This window comes from Lolium rigidum, chromosome 5 (assembly GCF_022539505.1).
Source record: "Lolium rigidum isolate FL_2022 chromosome 5, APGP_CSIRO_Lrig_0.1, whole genome shotgun sequence".
NCBI lineage: Eukaryota > Viridiplantae > Streptophyta > Magnoliopsida > Poales > Poaceae > Lolium > Lolium rigidum.
In genome coordinates this window covers 13,952,281-13,972,230 of record NC_061512.1, presented here as the reverse complement: position 1 = coordinate 13,972,230, position 19,950 = coordinate 13,952,281, and the positions used below count along the sequence as shown (strand labels likewise).

The 19,950-nt window shown below is 41.3% G+C and overlaps 1 pseudogene; it reads right to left on the bottom strand.

Annotated features, from left to right (window-relative positions):
* Positions 1-638: 638 nt before the first annotated feature.
* Positions 639-10,477, bottom strand: LOC124652816 (annotated as a pseudogene).
* Between the last annotated feature and the right edge of the window lie 9,473 nt (positions 10,478-19,950).

Here is a 19,950-nt window from a genome sequence, read left to right as displayed (position 1 = left end):
CTACTACACTTGGACCTATTGTTATTACGTGCACACTAGGATTGTACTTACATTTATAAATACATATCAGGTGGCAGCACAAACAGTACGAGTCTAGGGCACGATTTTGAAAATCTAGCAATGAAGTTTAAATTAGAAATTAGAAAATCAGACTAATTCTAAAATAAATATAAATAAAAAATTAACGTTTAGGTTTTTATTTGATAAAAAAATTATACCACACAAAATAAAACTAAGAACAAAACATAAATATAAATATAATTGATTTTTATTTTACCTTGTCGTACGCTCTGGCCCACATTCCGAATCAGTAGAAACATATATATTTGTGTCGACTGGCTTGAGAAATGTGGCATGCCTATCTTCAAATTACCATCTGAAAAATTCCGTCAAAAAAATGCAGCCAAACATGGTCAATGTTTATTCGTAGCATAATATATTCATAAAATAAATGTCAATTATATCTTTCACAATATATCCACATCAACTATGTGTAATTTTGAATTAATGGAATGAACAAGAGAAAATAAATATGGATACGACAAAAATAAATATTTATCATTTTTGACATCATAAAGATGATGCCCCCACATTTGCCAGGCCACTGTGCTAGTTAATTAAACATTAAATGTAAAATATAAGTAAAAAACAGCACAAATCAATTGGTGCTTCATATAACTTCATGCCGTGAGCTCAAATTCAGATACAGCCTTGTTTCCGTAGCCTAGGTTTTACATAAAGCCTCGTTTTGAACATCAAAACATCACACAGTTGGCCAGTTACAGATTCAAGGCGGGCAAATCACATTCAATGAATAGATTACATATATATTAAGACCACCTCTTACTTAGCTTTCGATATAGCCTCTTTCCGGTAGAGGAGGTTTACATAAATCATCACATTGTTGGTCGGTTACAGATTCATGGCAGGCAACTAATATTCGATGCCTAGTTCGCATATACATTAAGACCACCTCTTACTCAGTAGCTTTGATATGGTTAGGTCCGTGTCACCAAATCCATCCATGACGGCCTTCGCTGAGTGAAATTCTGCCCTAGCAGTTAGGCTGGCAGGGGCAAACAGAAATAAGGTAACAAGAGACGTAGATAACAGCTTTATTCGGTATTGGCTAAGTATAAAGAAGGTGAAATCGTTACCTGCTTCGAAGGACTATGCACGGCATGCCAATACGCTCAGCTGCGATGACACTTGGTTGGCTACCAGTGACAAGGATGCAGTTTTGCACATCGCGTCCGACATATTCAGACCCAGCTCGCAATGTGGCTATTATCTTCTCAGACCTGAGAATCATGATTGAGAAGTGAATTCCAGATATTTATGTCCAGTGCAATAAATAATGCTTAATCAGCAGATACTAATAACCTTTTGGATGCTGTGCTGATGTCCACACTGAGTTTTAGAAGTGATGCAACCTCTTCAGCTACCCTCTGCTTCTCTGCAGAAGCTGTCACAACAGAGCATGTGGAAATAAGCTTGGATGGTATTAGCCCTATTAAATATGAACAAATTAGTAATGCTCACCAGCCTTTTGTGCTTCTTTGGTAAGTTGTTCGTCCAAACTGGAAGCGACTCCTTCTCCAAGAACAAGCTGCCCATAAAAGCTTCTTTCGACCTCCTCTTTACCAACAATCTTTATTTTTTATGTTCTCCCGGGACCTAATTTTTCAGCTATTGATCTGCAGTGGGAAAGAAACCCATATACATTGTTTGCTGGACATCATTACAACATTAACTTATGTTTTGACAGAACACTGCTGCATATATCAGAGTGTGAGTCTTATTTTGAGATGAAATGGAAATGTTCACATGGAATTTTTCCACTCCAAAAAGAATATGACAAAAAAGAGAAAATATAATTAAACCAAACCTTGAAATCTTCTCTCCATTTCTGCCATATGTTGCCAATATGGCTATAGGCACAGCCTCACTAAGTGCATCATCAACGAACCATTCAATAAGTTCACACACCATATCAAACATCAGGCAACTTAGAGTCAAGGATAGAGTCATTCATAAAGCAAACGCAGGGTACAGAAAAGAGACAATTAACTGATCAAATGGATACATAAGATTGTAATAAGGACATATATTACTTATTGACATTAAAGCATGCCACAATCCTATTGTAGAAACTTCTGATTAAATACGTTATGACCATAATCCTATTGCAGATAACTTCATGCAATATGTGTACGACAGAAAAACAAGATACCAATGATAAATTCAGTTTATACAACAACCCACATTTCTTGCAAATTTTGTACGATGGAAAGGAGCTACCTATCATACCAGCTGCTATGATCATGACTTCTTACAATTAATTAATGATGATCATCAATCATAGCTCAAACTATATTGGAATTCTTACACTGGAAAGGTTTGCAACAAATAGATATAAACAGGAAACAGCAAACATACTTCTCAACTCCAGGCCGCAGCGGTAAGGCATCAGTAGAAGAGAGCTTTTCCAAAGCTTTCAACTAAGAGAAGAATCGTGCATAAAGAAACCACTGTAAGGATATTTCAGTTCTAAGAAACCTTTAATAATGTTGAAAATGAACTCATAAACTGAATCAAGAACCATATTAAATTAGAAATCAAGCATCAAATTGAGTTCATTGTAAGTGCATGTGTAGAAGTAAAGCTTCTAACAAATGGTTGGCAGAATATATATATACCTTCTCACGAAGAACACTTTTTGTAAATGACCCTTTCTCACTAGTTGGCAAAGATGTAGGCCAGCCAATCTGCGTTAACGTAGAAAAGGCGACGAAGATGAGTATGAATTTAATTCTAATGTTTCCATCCATAGGAAAATGCAAATAGTAAACCTCAGACCACTACCTTACATAAATAACAGTTATGTTGTACACAAGAAATAAATAGACAATCATATTTGACCAACAAAGGCAGTTGGGAGAAGAAATAGAGGGTACCCTGTCAAAGAATAGCACCACCATCCTTTCCTCGTCGCCGCTAGCTTTCCTAAAATAAACTATGAAGGTTTAGGAAAATGAGAAGTATAAATAGTATCGAGTGAATATCTGATGCAGCCAAGTCCAAACATACGTTTAAGGAGCAGATAAGAATTACATATAAGCCACGAAATGGAACAAATAGAAGGGAGTATATTCAAATCTATGATACCTGCAAGGTTAAATAATTGAATACCAACCTCACTAAATCAGCATATATTGGCTCTGTCCAATTCGCACAATCTAGGCCAAGATTTTTTTTTTGAAAACGGGTGTGTATTACTCATATAACAAAATGTTTGTTACAAACTCCGACACAATCTACTTGAACCGCTTGAACCACACATGGAGGAACAGCATTCTTTAACACACCCTCACTTCCCTCTCTTCTACCAAAGCTAGCTAGATTATGCGCTACACAATTGGCAGACCTGTTGATCTTACAAATATTTTGATCGATGAAGAAAGACATCAAGTTCTTTATGTCGCCTACGATCCCTGATATTGCAGATTTGCTGCTCCTGTTGGCCTTTAGTTCTTGGACCACCATAGCATTGTCACACTCCAAGATGAGCGGACCAGCAGCATAATACAAGCTTGCTTTTAATCCTTCCAAGCAAGCAATAGCCTCAGCTATGTCTGCCGAATTACAGTAGGGGATAACACCCCAGGCACTGAGGACGACCACACCGTCCTTATCACGAAGGACAGCTCCCCAAGCTCCCAGATTCTTCTCTTCAATAAAGCTTGCATCAACATTTAATTTTACCCAACCAGTATCTGGTTTTCTCCATATTTCTTTGGCTTCTTTCTTTCGTTTGGTCTCACCATCATCCAGTAGAGTCACAGGTTTCTTTCCTTTAACATCTGGATCATTGTTATTTGAGGAGATCTGCAAAAAGGAGGCTAAATACGATTGGATAAAGTTAGCTGATTGTACAATAGTACATTTACCATCTCCAAAAATGATGTTGTTTCGCAGATGCCATATCCTCCACCACATAAAAAGGAGTTTTGAGCGCATCTCAGGATTACTACTGTTAAGTAAGATTAGGACCCAATCCTGTCCTGAATACCGAAACATGTTTTCATTTGGCAGCTCCCAAGCTTCCTTGAGTTTTTTCCGCAAAGCTACTGCCTTTGTGCACACAATCATCGCATGATGAGCAGATTCGGGCTCCATGCCACAAATGCTACAAGTGGGAAGGACATCCATGTTCCTTCTATGCCGATGTCTCTGGACCCCCAAAGAATTAGTTGCTAGTTTCCATCCAAACACTCTTATTTTGGGAGGGACATTAGTGTTCCAGATTAACTTCCATAATTTTCTATCTCCATCAGGGTAGCTACTATTTGAGGTTTGGTTACCATTTTCCTTTAGTTGCGCACCCAATCTGTATGCGCTACGAACAGAAAAGATGCCACTCTTTTCTTGTGACCACGCAACAAAATCTTCTCCCTCATTAGAAGGTATGGGGATTTGAAGAATCTCCTCAGCATCTGGTGGGAAAAATAAAGATCTCACTATGTCTTCCTTCCAAGTTTTGGTACCCGGATCAATCAGATCGGAAACCCAACGAAGTCTTGATTTGCTAGCTTTGCCAATAACTTTGTGGTTCCCTCTTGGTAGCCAATTATCACGCCATATTCTGATTTTTGTCCCGGAGTGTATCCGCCAAATAATGCCTTGCTTAAGCAGTTCAAGACCATGCTCGATGCCTTGCCAACACGGTGAAGAATTCTTACTGAACGACGTGTCCAAGATGTCTCCTGAAGGGTAGTATTTTGCCTTTAGGAGCCTTGCACAAAGGCTATTCGGGTGCTCAATTAGCCGCCAAGCTTGCTTTGCTAATAGCGCCTGATTAAAAATCCTTAAGTCTTTGAAACCTAAACCTCCATGACTTTTTGGTTTAGTCATTTTTTCCCAGGAAAGCCAATGAACCTTTCTTTGATCCTCCTCATCTCCCCACCAGAAGTTTCTTATGATTTGTGTGAGATCATCACATAGGCCGGCCGAGAACTTAAACACACTCATAGCATAGTTGGATACCGCCTGTGCAACAGATTTGATAAGTGTTTCCTTTGCCGCACTAGACATAAATTTCTCATTCCAATCCGAGCATTTCTTCAGCAGTTTGTCCTTTGTAGACTTCAGTTTTCCATTCTTTATTTTACCTTCCGGAATTGGCAGGCCCAAGTATTTATCATCTAGGGTCATTTTATCAACAGCAAGGATTGAGGCGACGGTCATTTCATCTTCTTCCGTTACAGTATGTCCATACATGATAGAACATTTGGATTGGCTCAACAATTGCCCTGTACCATTCTCATACTTACGGAGAGCCACATCTATTTTTTTCGCTTGCTCAGCCGTTGCACTAAAAAAGAGAAGGCTGTCATCTGCGAATAACAGATGAGAAATACCCGGGCTTTTCCTAGAAATCTTCAGATCTTGAATCATATTAGTATCAATTTGTTGTTGGATCAGAGCGGACAGACCCTCAGCAACAAAAAGGAAGAGGTACGGTGATAAAGGATCACCCTGGCGGAGGCCTCTAGTTGGCGAAAACCTTTCCAGTAACTTTCCATTAAATCTGACCAAAAATTTCGCTGTTTTAACACATGTCATGACCCAAATAATCCATTGCTCCGCGAAGCCAATTTTTCTCATGGCTTCCTCCAGGTAGTTCCAATCAACTCTATCGTAAGCTTTCATGAGATCAAGTTTGTAAGCACAGAATTTGCCAACATTTTTTGATCCATTTTGTAAAGCATGGATACACTCAAAGGCGATGATAGCATTATCCGTTATCATACGACCTGGTATAAAAGCACTCTGCGTTTCTGAGATGATATCCTGGAGGAGAGGCCTCATTCTATTGACCAAGCATTTGGAGACAACTTTGTAAATCACGTTGCATAGGCTTATTGGCCTAAAATCCTTTAGAGATAGGGGATTTTTTATTTTTGGGATTAGCACAATAGCCGTGTCATTTACACCCTCTGGCATCACTCCATTCTGAAAGAATGTCCTCACTGCCTTTATTATATCTTGTTTAACTGTGCCCCAATTCCGTTGGAAAAAGGCAGCAGGGAAACCATCAGGCCCTGGGGCTTTTGTTGGTCCGATTTGGAAGAGGGCAAAGCTAATCTCATCATCTGTGAAGGGGGCACATAGCAGATTATTTGATGGGTCATCAATCCTTTTTTGCAGAAATTGCGTAATGATACTAGGTTGAACAGCTTGGTCTGCAGTGTACAAATTCTTGAAGAAATCTGTCGCTTCAGTCTCCATCGCTCTTGAATCCGTCAGTTCTTCACCATCTGGCAACAACAACTTCTCAATTTTATTCTTCTTTTGTCTCCAGGTTGCTGTTCGGTGAAAATAGCTTGTGTTTTGGTCTCCTTCCTTCAGCCAGGCGACACGAGATCTCTGACGCCATTTGATCTCTTCTTTTTCCAAAAGCTCATTAATTTCTGTACTAATCCTCCTTGCTTCTTTCCTACTCCAGTTATCTTGTCTCACATTTAATCTCTCTAGTTGTTTTCTTTTCTTTTTCAACTGGTTTGAGATGGAGCCAATTGTGCGTCCACTCCAATCATGCAAGGTCGACATGACCCCTTGCAGATTGCAAGCAACCTCTCCTAAATCATTTGGTCTTTTATGCATAGTCCACGCTGCAGCGATTTCTTCTCCCAGACTTGCTTCCCTTTCCCAATAGCACTCATATCTTCTTACAGGGACATTGTTTCTTTCAACCAAACCAGGATCAAGTTTAATTAGAACAGGGCAATGGTCAGATCTCGAAGAAGTTAAGTGCTGAACTTGATAATTCGGAAACAACTTCTGCCATTTGTTATCTGCTACAGCTCTATCCAGCCTGACTCTCACATTTCTCTGACCCCACTGTTTATTATCAAAAGTCCAAGGTGTTCCTTTGAAGCCCAGATCATGTAAAGCACAAAAGGATAGGGCTTCACGAAAGATCAACATTTGCCTTTCATTTCGTTTTGTGAAAGAGAAATGTTCCTGTTGCCACATGCACTCGTTAAAGTCACCCATCATAAACCAGGGACCCGGTAAAAGAGGTTTTATACGTTTCAACAAGTTCCACATGTGGTATCTTTCATTTGTGCGAGGTTCTCCATACACGAAAGTGCATCTCCATTTATTTCCTTGAGGAAGGTTTACAACTGATACATCAATGTGCCGGCTACTCATTTTAAATAACTCGACATCTATGCTTTCATCCCAAAATAAAGCTAAACCTCCTCCCTTTCCTTCCTCACTAAAGGTTACAACGTTCTTTAATCCTAGTCTCCAGCGGAGCCCTTCTACGTATTCTTTCTTCTGTTTTGTCTCCGAGAGGAAAAGAAGCTTTGGGCGGTGAGTATGCACTAGCCGCTCGACCTCTTGAACTGTCGCGGATTGGCCAAGTCCGTGACAGTTCCATCCTAGGATCGTCATGGCTCCTGACAGGCGCGCTCCTTCGCGCCTGTCAGGGTACCAGCGGCCCCATGGCTGGTTGCCTCCAAGGTATCATCCTTCCCATCATCTTCCTGATTCTCAGTTACCATAACTTTACTAGCACAAACTCCTTCTATGAACGCAGCAGCTTCTTCTTCTCTCATGCGACGAAGGTTATCTGCACCTAGACATTCTTCCAGTGTTGGGACCTGGAAGGCCCTCTTTGCCCATGGTAGTTCCTCAGCCTCCTCCTCTTCTAGCATCTCACGAGTACGCGTGTTTCTCAGGTTAAGCACCTGAGTTGTCAGCGTGTTCTGTTCTTTATCTTCATTCCTTGGCACCCTCTTCCAGGTTCCTTTCTTCACCAGAATGTTTCCGACACTCGCCATCACCCTATTACCCCCACTCTCCCTCTTTTCTTCTTCACATCCCCCTTTCTCATGAGGTATATCAGTACCTGCCTTTCGCTTCACTTCTGCTGTTGCCAGAACAGAAACAGTTTCATCATTTAGCAGGACATGGAACGAGGCTGTAGAGGAGCTTGGTGAAGCCGTGTTATCGGCGATGGCCTTGTTCTTCAGCTCAGATTCTGGCATACGGTCTTCAACAGAGAGCTTTCCCACCTCATTAGCCACGTGAGCAATGATGGCTTGTTGCTGCAGGTCAGGCGCATGAGCTTGCTTCACATGATGTTTCTTACTGAAGTGCCATGGGAGATCTTGATGTTTTTTCTTCTTATCCTGCCCCGGGATCTCTGGTAGGAACCAGCGCCTAATGTCTTCTTTGGGAGTTGGAGCCACTCCCAGGTCCGGGCTATACCTTTCGATCTTCAGTTCTGCATCAATGTTGCACGCCTCCTTTTTATGACCTATGATGCCACAAAAAAGACAGAAATTTGGCAGCCTCTCATAGAAAACAGAGACAACAACATTCTCATCCTTAATCTCATCGACCAGAGGGATCCATCTCTGGATAGCTTCGTGAATAGGCAACTGAACTCTAGCTCTCAAAATCTTATCACACAAGTCTCCACGAGCATCATTATCAATGAACAAAAGCTCCCCTATTTTACCTCCTAGGTCTCTTGCTAGTTCTTTAGAGAGGAGATAGAAAGGTACGTCCCTGAACTGTGCCCAGATTGGCATGGTGGTGAAGGTGACCTCCTCAGGATCTTCTCCTTCGTCGAGAGCTCTAATCAACACAGCATCTTCCTTGAAACTCCATGGCCCTCCTTTGGTGACATGATTATAATCACCTTCTTCTGAGAACTCCAGGACAAAGCGCCTGTCAGCAAGCTGGTGCGAGTTGATGCGGCCACGGATCTGCCAGATTTTCTTCATGTTGTCGATGAGCTGCCTCGAGGTGATCATGACCATGGACAGGAAGACGCCCACGACCATAAGGCGAGGATGAGCGGTGTTCCTTGCCCTGTTCAGCTTGACGACGATGGCCTTCTTCTCACGTTCAGTACCCATCTCTTGAAGCAACTCCTTTCCGCTGCGACGGCAATGCTTGACTGCACCGGCAGCTTCAGCAGCGACACCTTCAGTCCTGGTAACGGCCTGGGCCGCTGGCTGAAGAGATGAACTGCCGGCGCCCGCCAACACCACCATATCAGTGCTCGCAATCTTCTTCTCCCCTGCAGCTGCTACCAACACCTGCACTTTCTCTATTGGATTCATGTTTCTTGACCAGGAAACTAGTTTCTGCGTCAGTGGTGGTGTGGGTGAGAGATTCTGTGGTTGAGGCAATGAAAACAAGCCCAAATATATAGACTGGCCTCCTGGGTCTTGAATTTTGCGGGCGTGATCCCAGGGAACAGAAGCAAACGCCTCCTCCCAAAATTCTCCCCATATCAATTGATCTTGAATTTGACCACAACGGCTCTGACTGATGACCGAGAAATTCACGCCGCTCATAAATTCCGGAAATATCTTTCCATCTGGCAGCGTGATGCACATATAGTCCGCATCTGTAGTGATTATCTTCTCCTCCCAAATTTCGCCCCATATCCCTTGATTTTCAATTCGATCACAGATGCTATGCCTAATGACCGGTAAATCTTCCTCACTCTTAAAGTCAGTAAAAAACTTACCAATTGGCAGCGTGATGTGCGCTTGGTTCTCATCCCTTCCTTTCTCCTTCTGAATGCAATTGATTTCCCCTTCAAATCCAATTGTCGGGCCACCATCAAGCCCCGTTAATTGGGGATCCTGCGAAACTTCCACCTTGATTGAGCGTTGATGGGGGGTGGCGATCTGATGGCATGGGATCAGAGTTGGTTGATCTTGGGCAACCGGCGTCGATTTCGCCATAAAGGATTGAATCTTGGTCCGTAGGTTTCCTAAAGCTTTTTGGGGATTTTTGGATTTGAGGAGCAGGGTCCTAAATTTCTCTCTTGTTTCGCTGGATAGGGTTTCTAATCTGGGTATAGGTGGCTGGGATCCTGTCTGGCTGCTGTGAACACTCGCTCGATCTCTCAAACATGTCAGGATTTTTCCCGTGTCTCTCGGGATCGCTAAATCGCCTCCCACGAGTAAGACTTATACTCACGGTATGAGAGCTCCCGTCCTGAGGCTCAACCGCCTTGCCCCACGGACCAGCATCTAGGCCAAGATTTTGAAATGCTGAGCAAAGAAAAAATTGGACAGTGTTAACACAAGATGGCAAATAAGGGTAATACAAACTTACACATGCTACATTTGTATTATGGTGAACTCCCCCTCCTACATGTTTGATTCTATAGAGAATACTTACTGCATACGCAAATAATGCACGCTAATGCTGCCACATTGCCTACCTATTTCATATTTTTTCACTTAAATGTTGGCATGGCATAAGCCAGAGAAAATGAAGTATCAAACAAATGGAACATTGATTCGTAAGTACATTAAGCAAAGATGTATATTTACATTGTCCGCACCTACATTGAAAGCTTGGCGACTGCCGAAGCGGTAGACATCTGCAAGAACTCTGGAGGGAGAAAGAAACAGAGATCCGTCAACCAGAAAGACCAACCATATAGAATTGCAAAAGGATAAAAGCGAAGACAACAGTACTCATCAAGTAACCGCAAACAAGTTAGAACCACATAAAAGCCAAAGCCAGTATTGGAATGCCACAACCTTTGTGGCTATCTGGAATAGGTGTTCCCCTACAGGAAACACTTCTCCTCGACAGAATAAAGCTACGAAGCAACCGCCAGTATTTGCGCGAAAGAATGAGACATGACCAATGTGTTCTAAATCAACGTAATAGCAAAACCAAAACAACCAGATGCAGGAACCGATTTCTAGCAACAGGATGACTACGAATCCCTGCCACTTTCAACATTTACAGAGCAGTTCTATCACTGTTAATTCCTTCCATACCACAAACAAGCAACCACAGCATGACTTGCTGGTCAAATTAACACCGATAACAACCAGAGCCACTATTGGAGTAGCGCAGCATTTACAGGAAGCGCATTTCCTCAACAGAATCAAGCTGTGCGGCAATCGCTAGTATCTATTATATACTAAAAGCAAAATACGGGAGATTTAATAGAGACGCCACGTTAATCCACATCATCTAAATTAATTTTGATAGTTAGATCTAAAATAGATGGCTGAGATTTAAAAAAAAATAGTTGTTACGTAACACATTTGACACTATTTACGTTAACATGGTCACGTTGCACCTCCGAAATTAAGGATATAGCTGAAATCGTGGTGGACTTCCTAATTAAGCAGTCCATTTAATATACGTATGGAATACTTCACAAGTTAAATGGAAAACGTAGTTGTGTGCCTTCACAATACCAACTATCTACGTGACTAACACTTCATTGGATCGTGAGAGCCGCAATCACGGATTTTTTTTTGCCTGGAACGTGATACTTCCAGGTAACCAATATTCCGTATGTGGTGGCCAGATATGAGTCTAGATTTTTTTTTGTAACTTGTAAATAATTAGTACACACTCTCTCTATTATTATTTTCCTACGTTCTTTATTTAGTTATAAAGTTGAATTTTGAATGTTTAAAAAAAATAAAGTTGAATTTTGTAAAGTTTGATCAAAGATGTGGAAATACTTTTGTACACCCACGCATGGGTGTGGATGTTTCTATCACCGTTCATTTATTCCTCGAGATTCGTGCCCACCATGGTAGATAGAAAGATTCCTTTCTCTCTCCTCTTTTTATCCGAATCTTAAAGCACAATGAACGGTGACGGAAACACCCACACCCATGCGTGGGTGTACAAAATCCACTCTCAGAAAAGATGTGGCAATAAATATCGACATTCATGATACCAAATATATACAATATGATAGTATATTTTATGGTGATTCTAATAGTAATGATTTTATATTGTAGATGTTGATATTATTTCCTATATATTTGTTCAAATGTTATAAAGTTTGATTTTGACTCAAATCAAGAAAAAAGTATAATTATAAACGTAGCGAGTATGTTGTTTCTACAACTGGTACACATAAATAATAACTTTTTTTTACCACCACTAGACCAACATACTAAAAAACGCCTTCGAAAATTTGGAGTCGTGGAATTTTAATGATTAGGTTGTAAGTCTAGAATTATTTTATAAATTGTAAATAATCACTACACACATTCTTTGTTTTTTTACTTACCCTACGTTTTGTATTTTATCAAAGTCAAATTTTGTAAATTTTAACAAAAAAAAGTAGCACTTAATGACGATATCCATAGTAACAAATATTTATAATATATAAATATATTTTATGAATATTTTAATAATAATGATTTTACATTTTAAATGTTGATATTTTCCCTATAGATTTGTTCAAACTTTATAATGTTTTATTTTGACTAAAATCCAGAACATATGTCAATTGTAAATGTACGGAGTACGCTGTTTCTATAGTTGGGTACATATAATGGAAAATTTATTTAACTACCATCTGACCAATACACTAACAAAATGCTCGAGGTTGTTCAGAATCGTGAAATTTTAAAATTAATAAAGTCGCAACATTAATAACACTATGTATGTTGTTTTGGCGATTATTTTGTGATGATTCTAACAATAAATACTTATTTTATGATTTAGATGTTGCCATTTTTTTTGTTATTCATTAGGTCAAATTTTAGAAAGTTTGGTTCTGATTAAAACTCAGAATGGAGGGTAATGGAGAATGGAGGGAGTATGTTGTTCCTACAACTGAGCACACATAAAAATGAAAATATTATTTGAATTCAATTAGATCAACACACTAACAAAATTTCCACAAGAGTTCAGAGTCGTGGAATTTTAAAATTATTGAAGTCATGACATTAGTCACATACATTATACATTATTTCGATGATTGAGTACGCATAATTGAAGTTTTTTCGACTGCCATCGGACCAACACTTCCACAAAACACATGAGGGGTTTCCGAGTTCGGAGTCATGGAGTTTTAAGATTAGTGAAATCACAACATCAATAGCCCTATGAATAAGAACGTCCCTCACACTTAAAAAACGAGAAAATGATACACACAATGCTGAATCAACACATATTCTCTTGCGGATGCAAAAGTCCCTCCACTAGAGGATACTCCGACTAATTGAGACACAGAACATCAAACCTTCAAATTTGATGAAGATACAACATTACTCGGCATAATTTTTTTTCTTAATTATACACATAGACTGGGTAAAGTCACCACAGGTTCCTGCTTAATATGTTTTATATTAGTATCCACACAATGCGTCAATACTACTTTTTAATAAGAAGACCTAAAAACAGTACACTTAATTCATATGAATTATTTTGGTAGAATTTTCTTGGTTTGTATGGTAGACGTATTTCGACTATTGTGTATGTCTTTCCATAATTCAACAAAATAAAAATAAGAGCACATGCCATTCAAATTTGATAGTAAAATTCACGATTAATTTAGATTCTCGAACTATTGTTTCCAAGACGCATAGTCATTTTGCATAAGAAAAAAATGCAAAAAGAACAATTGACGCATAAGAGTGTGGAAAATTAGAGTCATACTTATCTAAATTTCACTATTAACGCATAAGATTGGAAACTTAGAGTCATACTTCTCTAAATTTCACTATTGACGCAATCTTTAACATATATTGATATAAAAAGATAATGGCCAAATTTTCACCTCGCGCATGTTTCTAAAACATTGCATATTGTGACATATAGTGAGTAAATGATAGGAAGAAACATTATGACAACATAATTCTTAATACTCAAATGTGACCTACCTATATATTAAGGAGGATAAACCGTTTTATCCTAATTTAGTGGTTTTCAAATCAATGATAACTATCCTCGCACACTGATCTAACATCATGTAGAACTATAATTCAGTTTTCAAATCGAATATCTTTCATAGGTGTTTTAACATGTGACATGACAATCATTTGCCCAAAAAAATTGTATCGCCAAAGATTTTACTCGCATACGTGATATTTTCTTACCTAGATATTTATGATAATTGAAGAACAATTTTGTTTATGGTTACACAATAGGAAATAATATGATATCAGTGAAACCATATTTTATTTTCTTGAACACTTTCAACCAACTACACATGATGCCCTCACATTTGCGAGGGCCACTGTGCTAGTTTGCACAAAGAATGAAACATGACGCATTTTTAATCGACTTATAGCACATTCACAATAACCAGATACCGCATTCATTTTTAATGGCTGCATATTTCTACATTTGCATATGAATCTCTGCATCTTTCTACATTTACGGAGCAACCTCTGCATCCTTCTATATTTACAAAGCAACCTCTGCATCCTTCTATATTTACAGAGCAAACTCATATGTCTGCTCTTGGGGATCCAAGGAGTGCTACCGAAGCAGAGTAGTGTGAGAATCCAAGAGCCAAACAGCAAAAAGGGGGCGGGATTATTAGAGGCCTGACCCTTCGAGAAGCACGGCGATCTTCGGCTCGGCGGAGCCGTCTGAGGACGGGGAGGTGCACCGGAGCGGCGGCGGCCGGAGACGGCGGGCCGAGCTCCGGGGGGCGGCTGCGCGGACATGGAGTGAGGTGGGGATGGAGGCAGGGGCCTTAGCGCCGTCCATCGGGTTTAGCGCCGGCGCTGGGGCCGATGCCCGGAGCAGGAGGCATCGGGCGACGGCGGCGGCGGCGGCCATGGCGGCGTAGGTGAGGCGAGCTGAACTACCCGACAGAGAGATATTTTTGTTCGGCCAGCCACTAGACACAACGAATTCCATTTCTTTATTTTTCGGAATCTTGCTCATAAATACACGGAGTAGTTTAAACTAAATTTTGTCTTAATAGATCATATATTCCCTCCATCCTACAAAACTTATCGTAATTTTATCCAAATTTAGATGTATCTAGACATTATTTAGCATCCAGATACGTCTAAAAATTAATAAAGTTAAGATAAGTTTCATTGAAGGGAGAAAGTACTTTTTTTTAGAAACGGAGAAAGTACTTCTGGTTTGATGGATAGTACAAGAATCAAGAAGATACATAAATCTCAGCACACTGTTGTTACTTTAAGATATTACACATGGATCTGGTCAGCACAAATAAATATTTTACATCCTTAAGAATCAGAACTCATTACTTTACAACCATCTAGGATATGTCTCAGATACCAACAAGAAGATTTATACTGTAATGTTTATGTCAGTAGTATTCCTTAACAAACTCAGTATCAAGAAAGGCTGCAGATAACTTTCTCACACACGTACCTAAGAAATTGTAATTAATAAAATCACATGACTCCTTTGGTATGCCACTAATGAATCTGGTTGACATTCTGAGAAAGTTTGTGATGTGCAACTTCATGAAACCTTCCATGCCTAAGAGTAGCCTAGGAGCCAAGCAACAAAGGACAATATATGGGATGCTATTGGATAGAAGTAGAGATGCATGAGACCGGGAGAATCCATAAGATGAGATATGGTATATATGGGAGGCTAAAGATTTTTTATTTTAATGAAGGCAAAAGCTTTGCCTCGTCTGTTAATTAAGAAGAGAGTGCTCAATTTTTAAAAGAATACCGAGCGGAACCTACAACATCACCAATACAACACAAACCAAGTCTAACAAAAATTCAAATAACAGGATCACATCCACACTAGCTAGCACAAGGAACCACGAGACGACATGAACGTACTTCAAACACGACACTCGAACATTGTGTCGATAAAGACATACGTCAATTAACTGCGAATTCAGGGTAGACAACAGCCAAGGTGGCGATAAAATCGCAAACATCTCTTTCGAGGACAGCGCCGGGCACTGTTGCCAACCGTCCGGACTTACAACCAAGGGGCTAAAGAAGTCACACACATACCCTGCTTTGTCGCCACCTTTATCGTTGTTGACCTAGCCCATGGGCTATTGGTAGGGTTGGGAGTAGCGGATCATGTAGGTTGCCTGGCTCGGCTTCAATAAAGGATGCGGTCATAGGATCTCTGTCACGCCAAGACGAAGATATGAGATATGATTGATGCATGTTTTCATTGTTCTAGCCGGATTGTTGAGTTTCGGAAGGCTCCACTGGCGAACTTCACTAGGACTCATGCCTAGAGATTACCAGATAAGATGGGATTTGGTCGCGCGTAGCCGTAATTTTCTAGCCATTTGGTTTCAGTGGGAGCGATGCAAAGCTCTGTAGTCGGTTGCCATCGTGGGACATGTCTTTAGTTCCATGGTGAAGTCAGGGGCGGCGAATGACATGGAAGCCGAGATATGAAGAGTAGTAATGGTGATTCGAGTCCTGGTTGTGACGAGGAATTGGTTTGGTGATTCGTGACTTGGAGCGGTGGCATCGGTAAGTAGGAACGACAACACAGGAGATGTTCATGGTCTAAACTCTAGGGTGAAAACACAAGGTTTGGCCTTAATTGGTTGTGTCTGGCAATGATCTTGTTGAAAACATTATTTTTGTGAGTGCAGACTTTCTTCGTAGTGAAAACCTATGATCTATGATCAGGGCAACCACGGCGCTTGTGCATTGTTCCCTTCATAAAGACCTCACTTTTGTAGAATATAGATTTATGGTGTTGTCTTGGTGGCATTTGGTCAACTTCTACAGGGAGTCGATCACTATATGTTGGAGGTTGTCCGCGTGGACCATTTCGAACAGGCCAGAATAGGTCGCATTTGGATAGCGCCCCAGACAGAAATGATGACCTGGATAGTCTGATTCTGTTTGTTTGGGTAGTGTCGCGGATAGAAATTGTGTTGTTGTCCGGTCTCCTAGGTCAGTGCCCACAACGGCGTGACCTATTCACTTTGTTTTAACCATTCCGGGAGGGTCCAGGGTGGCCAAACGGAGGACGCGCTGGCCACTGGAGGGAGCGCCCGGGAGGAAACGCGCGTTGTCCGGCCTGACGCATCGATGACCCAAATTTGATGCACGGATGGGTCGGTCCGTTTGGGTCGTGCCGCTGGAGCGTGCGCGGCCTGTTCATGCGGACCATTTCGAACATGCTAGAACATGTTGCTCCAAAGAGCCTCAGATACCAACTTATGATGTCCCAGCGAGACGGAGAATCACATCGCCATGATACAATTGGAGAAGAGAGGTTTAGACGGGGAAGAGCACGAGACTTGGGAGGACGAAGGGGGTTCGTTTTCTCCACGATAATCTTCCTCGACCACACATTGAGTCACTACATCCAGAATACATGGGTCTAACAGCCCGGCCTTGTTACATGGCCACACACAACCCACACTTACATGGACTACAGCTTCCCCTCTGTTGATGATGGATCCGCCGGTGCATCTCTCATCGCACTGACACATGCTCACCGGAACTGTTGCGGCGGCCATGGGGATCAAAGTCGTGGGATGGAGGCCCCGAGCAGGGCATTGGGATGAAGCACTCAGAGCCCGATCTGGTGATGGTGGAGGAGCTCGGGTCAAGGCGGCGGCTCGCGGCAGGAAGACGCCGGCCGGAGGTGATGATGTGGATGCTGTGGTGCAGTTCAGGGACGTCGAGGTAATAAATAAAAAAAAAGGTTCACGTTCCCTCCCAGACCGGTTCTAGCTACAGCCGGCTGGGGAATAAAGTTTTCCATACACAAAAAAAAAGACCTAGGAGTTTATGTTGGAGTTGGCTTGCATATACCGTACGTAGCATGTTCAGCCCGGCCAGGATACATAGTGGTGAGTGCTTGTGTTTGTGTCCGACTAGTTTAGGAGCTTGAGTCTGTCCGGTTGATATATCTATATCTTGTTCGTGGCATACTACGTTAGGGTCGCCTAGTATTTATATATGCAACCAATTTGAGATTCTTAGAAATATAATAGAGAGAATAGAAAGGCATCGACGTGCCTTTGGCAAAGATTTTTAGGAGCTTCGGGACACCATCGATCAATTGGCCGCCGGCCGATCCTTGGAGAGGATGCAGACCTTCGTCCACCCAGTCGACTGGGTCCATGGCAAGGGCGATAGTGTCGCTCTGGACGTGGAGAGCAGCGACACGGTGGACGACGTCGTCATGGCCAAGATCCAGGACCGAATCGGGCTGTCGACGACCAGCAGCGCCTCTTCCATGGCGGGATGCAGCTGGTTGAAGTGCAAGGATACGGATTCACGCTGGCGGACTACAACATCACGGACGGCTCCAGGTTGGAGCTTCTAGTGCCGGATGGGTGGTGGCCCTTGGATTGACCTAGACCGACATGAAGATCGGCTATGAACTTTAGATGATGACACATCAACATCTGGTTCTGTTTAGTCATGACTTCTGGAAGTGTGTTGCGTGCATGCATGTCGTGGTGAGAAGAACAATTTAGCGTGAGTTGATTCTATTTGTGGTATTAAGAAAAATTATCATAATGCTTTCTTGGACTATGTTGTATATGAGTGTTTCCACTTCTACCCATTGCTCAACTCATGGTGAGTTCTTCTAGTGTGAAGCTTGGCGGGGAGCTCCCACTCTTCGATATCTTGACGGCGAGCTTCCCCTCATCTGAAACATAATCAAGTTGCCGGAAACATAGTTGCCCAAGAAAGACATACTGCTTTTAGAAACTTCCCGACACCTCACATTCCTATGATAAACCAAGATGCGAACCAAATAGTGACAACATATTTGGGTAAAAAGGAGATGTGCTAGGAGCAAAGTCATAGGTGAAGAAAGCACTGACTATATAGAGCTTAAGGAAGCGTGGCATGCGACATATTTCATTTGGTAAAGAGACATAGATGTGTGGTTACTACACCTAAAACAAGCTAGGTAACAGGCGGGTAACGGGACTTGTGAGTCTTGTGCTAACTATGTATTACGTGTCAGGTGCCCTATGTTCTAAGGTGTTTGTAAAGAAAGCATGCAATCATTTTAGCTTTTTAACATCTCCAGCACTCATGCGACTAGTCATAATGCAGTATCAAGCATATAATACCATCTCTATAATGCACAATATCATGTGGTGGTACCGTAATCTCCTTTGGCATGACATGTATGAACATGGTTGACATGAGAAGTATGTATCTGTAGCCTTAGAGCCATATTAATTAGATCACCTAGTGTGATGATGGTAAGTGATGTATGATACGCAAATAGTGATTGTCACAAATTTTATGTGATATCATGCTTGTTTTCTATCTCTTTATGTACTTTGAACTCACTTTTGTAATGTTGATGTTTTAGGTTTTAGAAGATGGTTGCACGTGCAAATGTGATTCATGAAACTAGAACTTGATTAATTCAATGCACATGCCCACTATTTTTTGTGATTGAGAAGTTATTTTCAATAGTCCTCTGTGGTAGATTAGTTCACAACTTGTAGTAGCCTTGTGTAGCGAGCCGGAAATGCAATTCTAATAGTGTTGTGGCCTACCGGTCAAACATCAACCGCTCAAACAACGTCGCGATTCGTGCATCCAGACCCGCGCACTATTAAGTTACAAACTAAGTTACAGAAATTGAAACTTAATCGCGCGGTCCTCTGTAGCGCGAATCACAAGGAAAAAATGGACGGCGAAAACTTGACTGGTAGGTCACGGCGCTGCTAGAAAAAAAATCGCTTTAGTTTAAGCGCTCACAGATTTCTTGCAGTGGGCTTGCGTCCTTCCGCTGGTGTTGTAAAGGTGGTGCTGGTATTCCATCTTATTAGTAAGGTGGGGTGTTAAAAGGCATAGTCTTGGGAGGTAAAATAGAAATAAGGAAATTTTGGATATTTTATTATACTGTATTGCATATTCAAGCACACACCTTTTGATATTTTTGTTTTCCAACAATATGTGGCATAATTGCCACCCGAATGAAGGCTCCTCTTCTTGAGCAAAATTTGTACCTCAAGGACAAAACGTGTTGGTAGAGCGGGGGAAATTTGTTGACTCCATGACTATTTCACTGAGTTTCACAAAAAATACAGCCTCGTTAATTAGTCAGTGTTAGTCAAACCCATATCACTTTCTGCTTTTTTTTTACCTCGGGTACACGATCTTTCAAACCGTGCCAATTGGTGGAACACTGGAGACGATATCAGCAATGTATCTTGTTTGC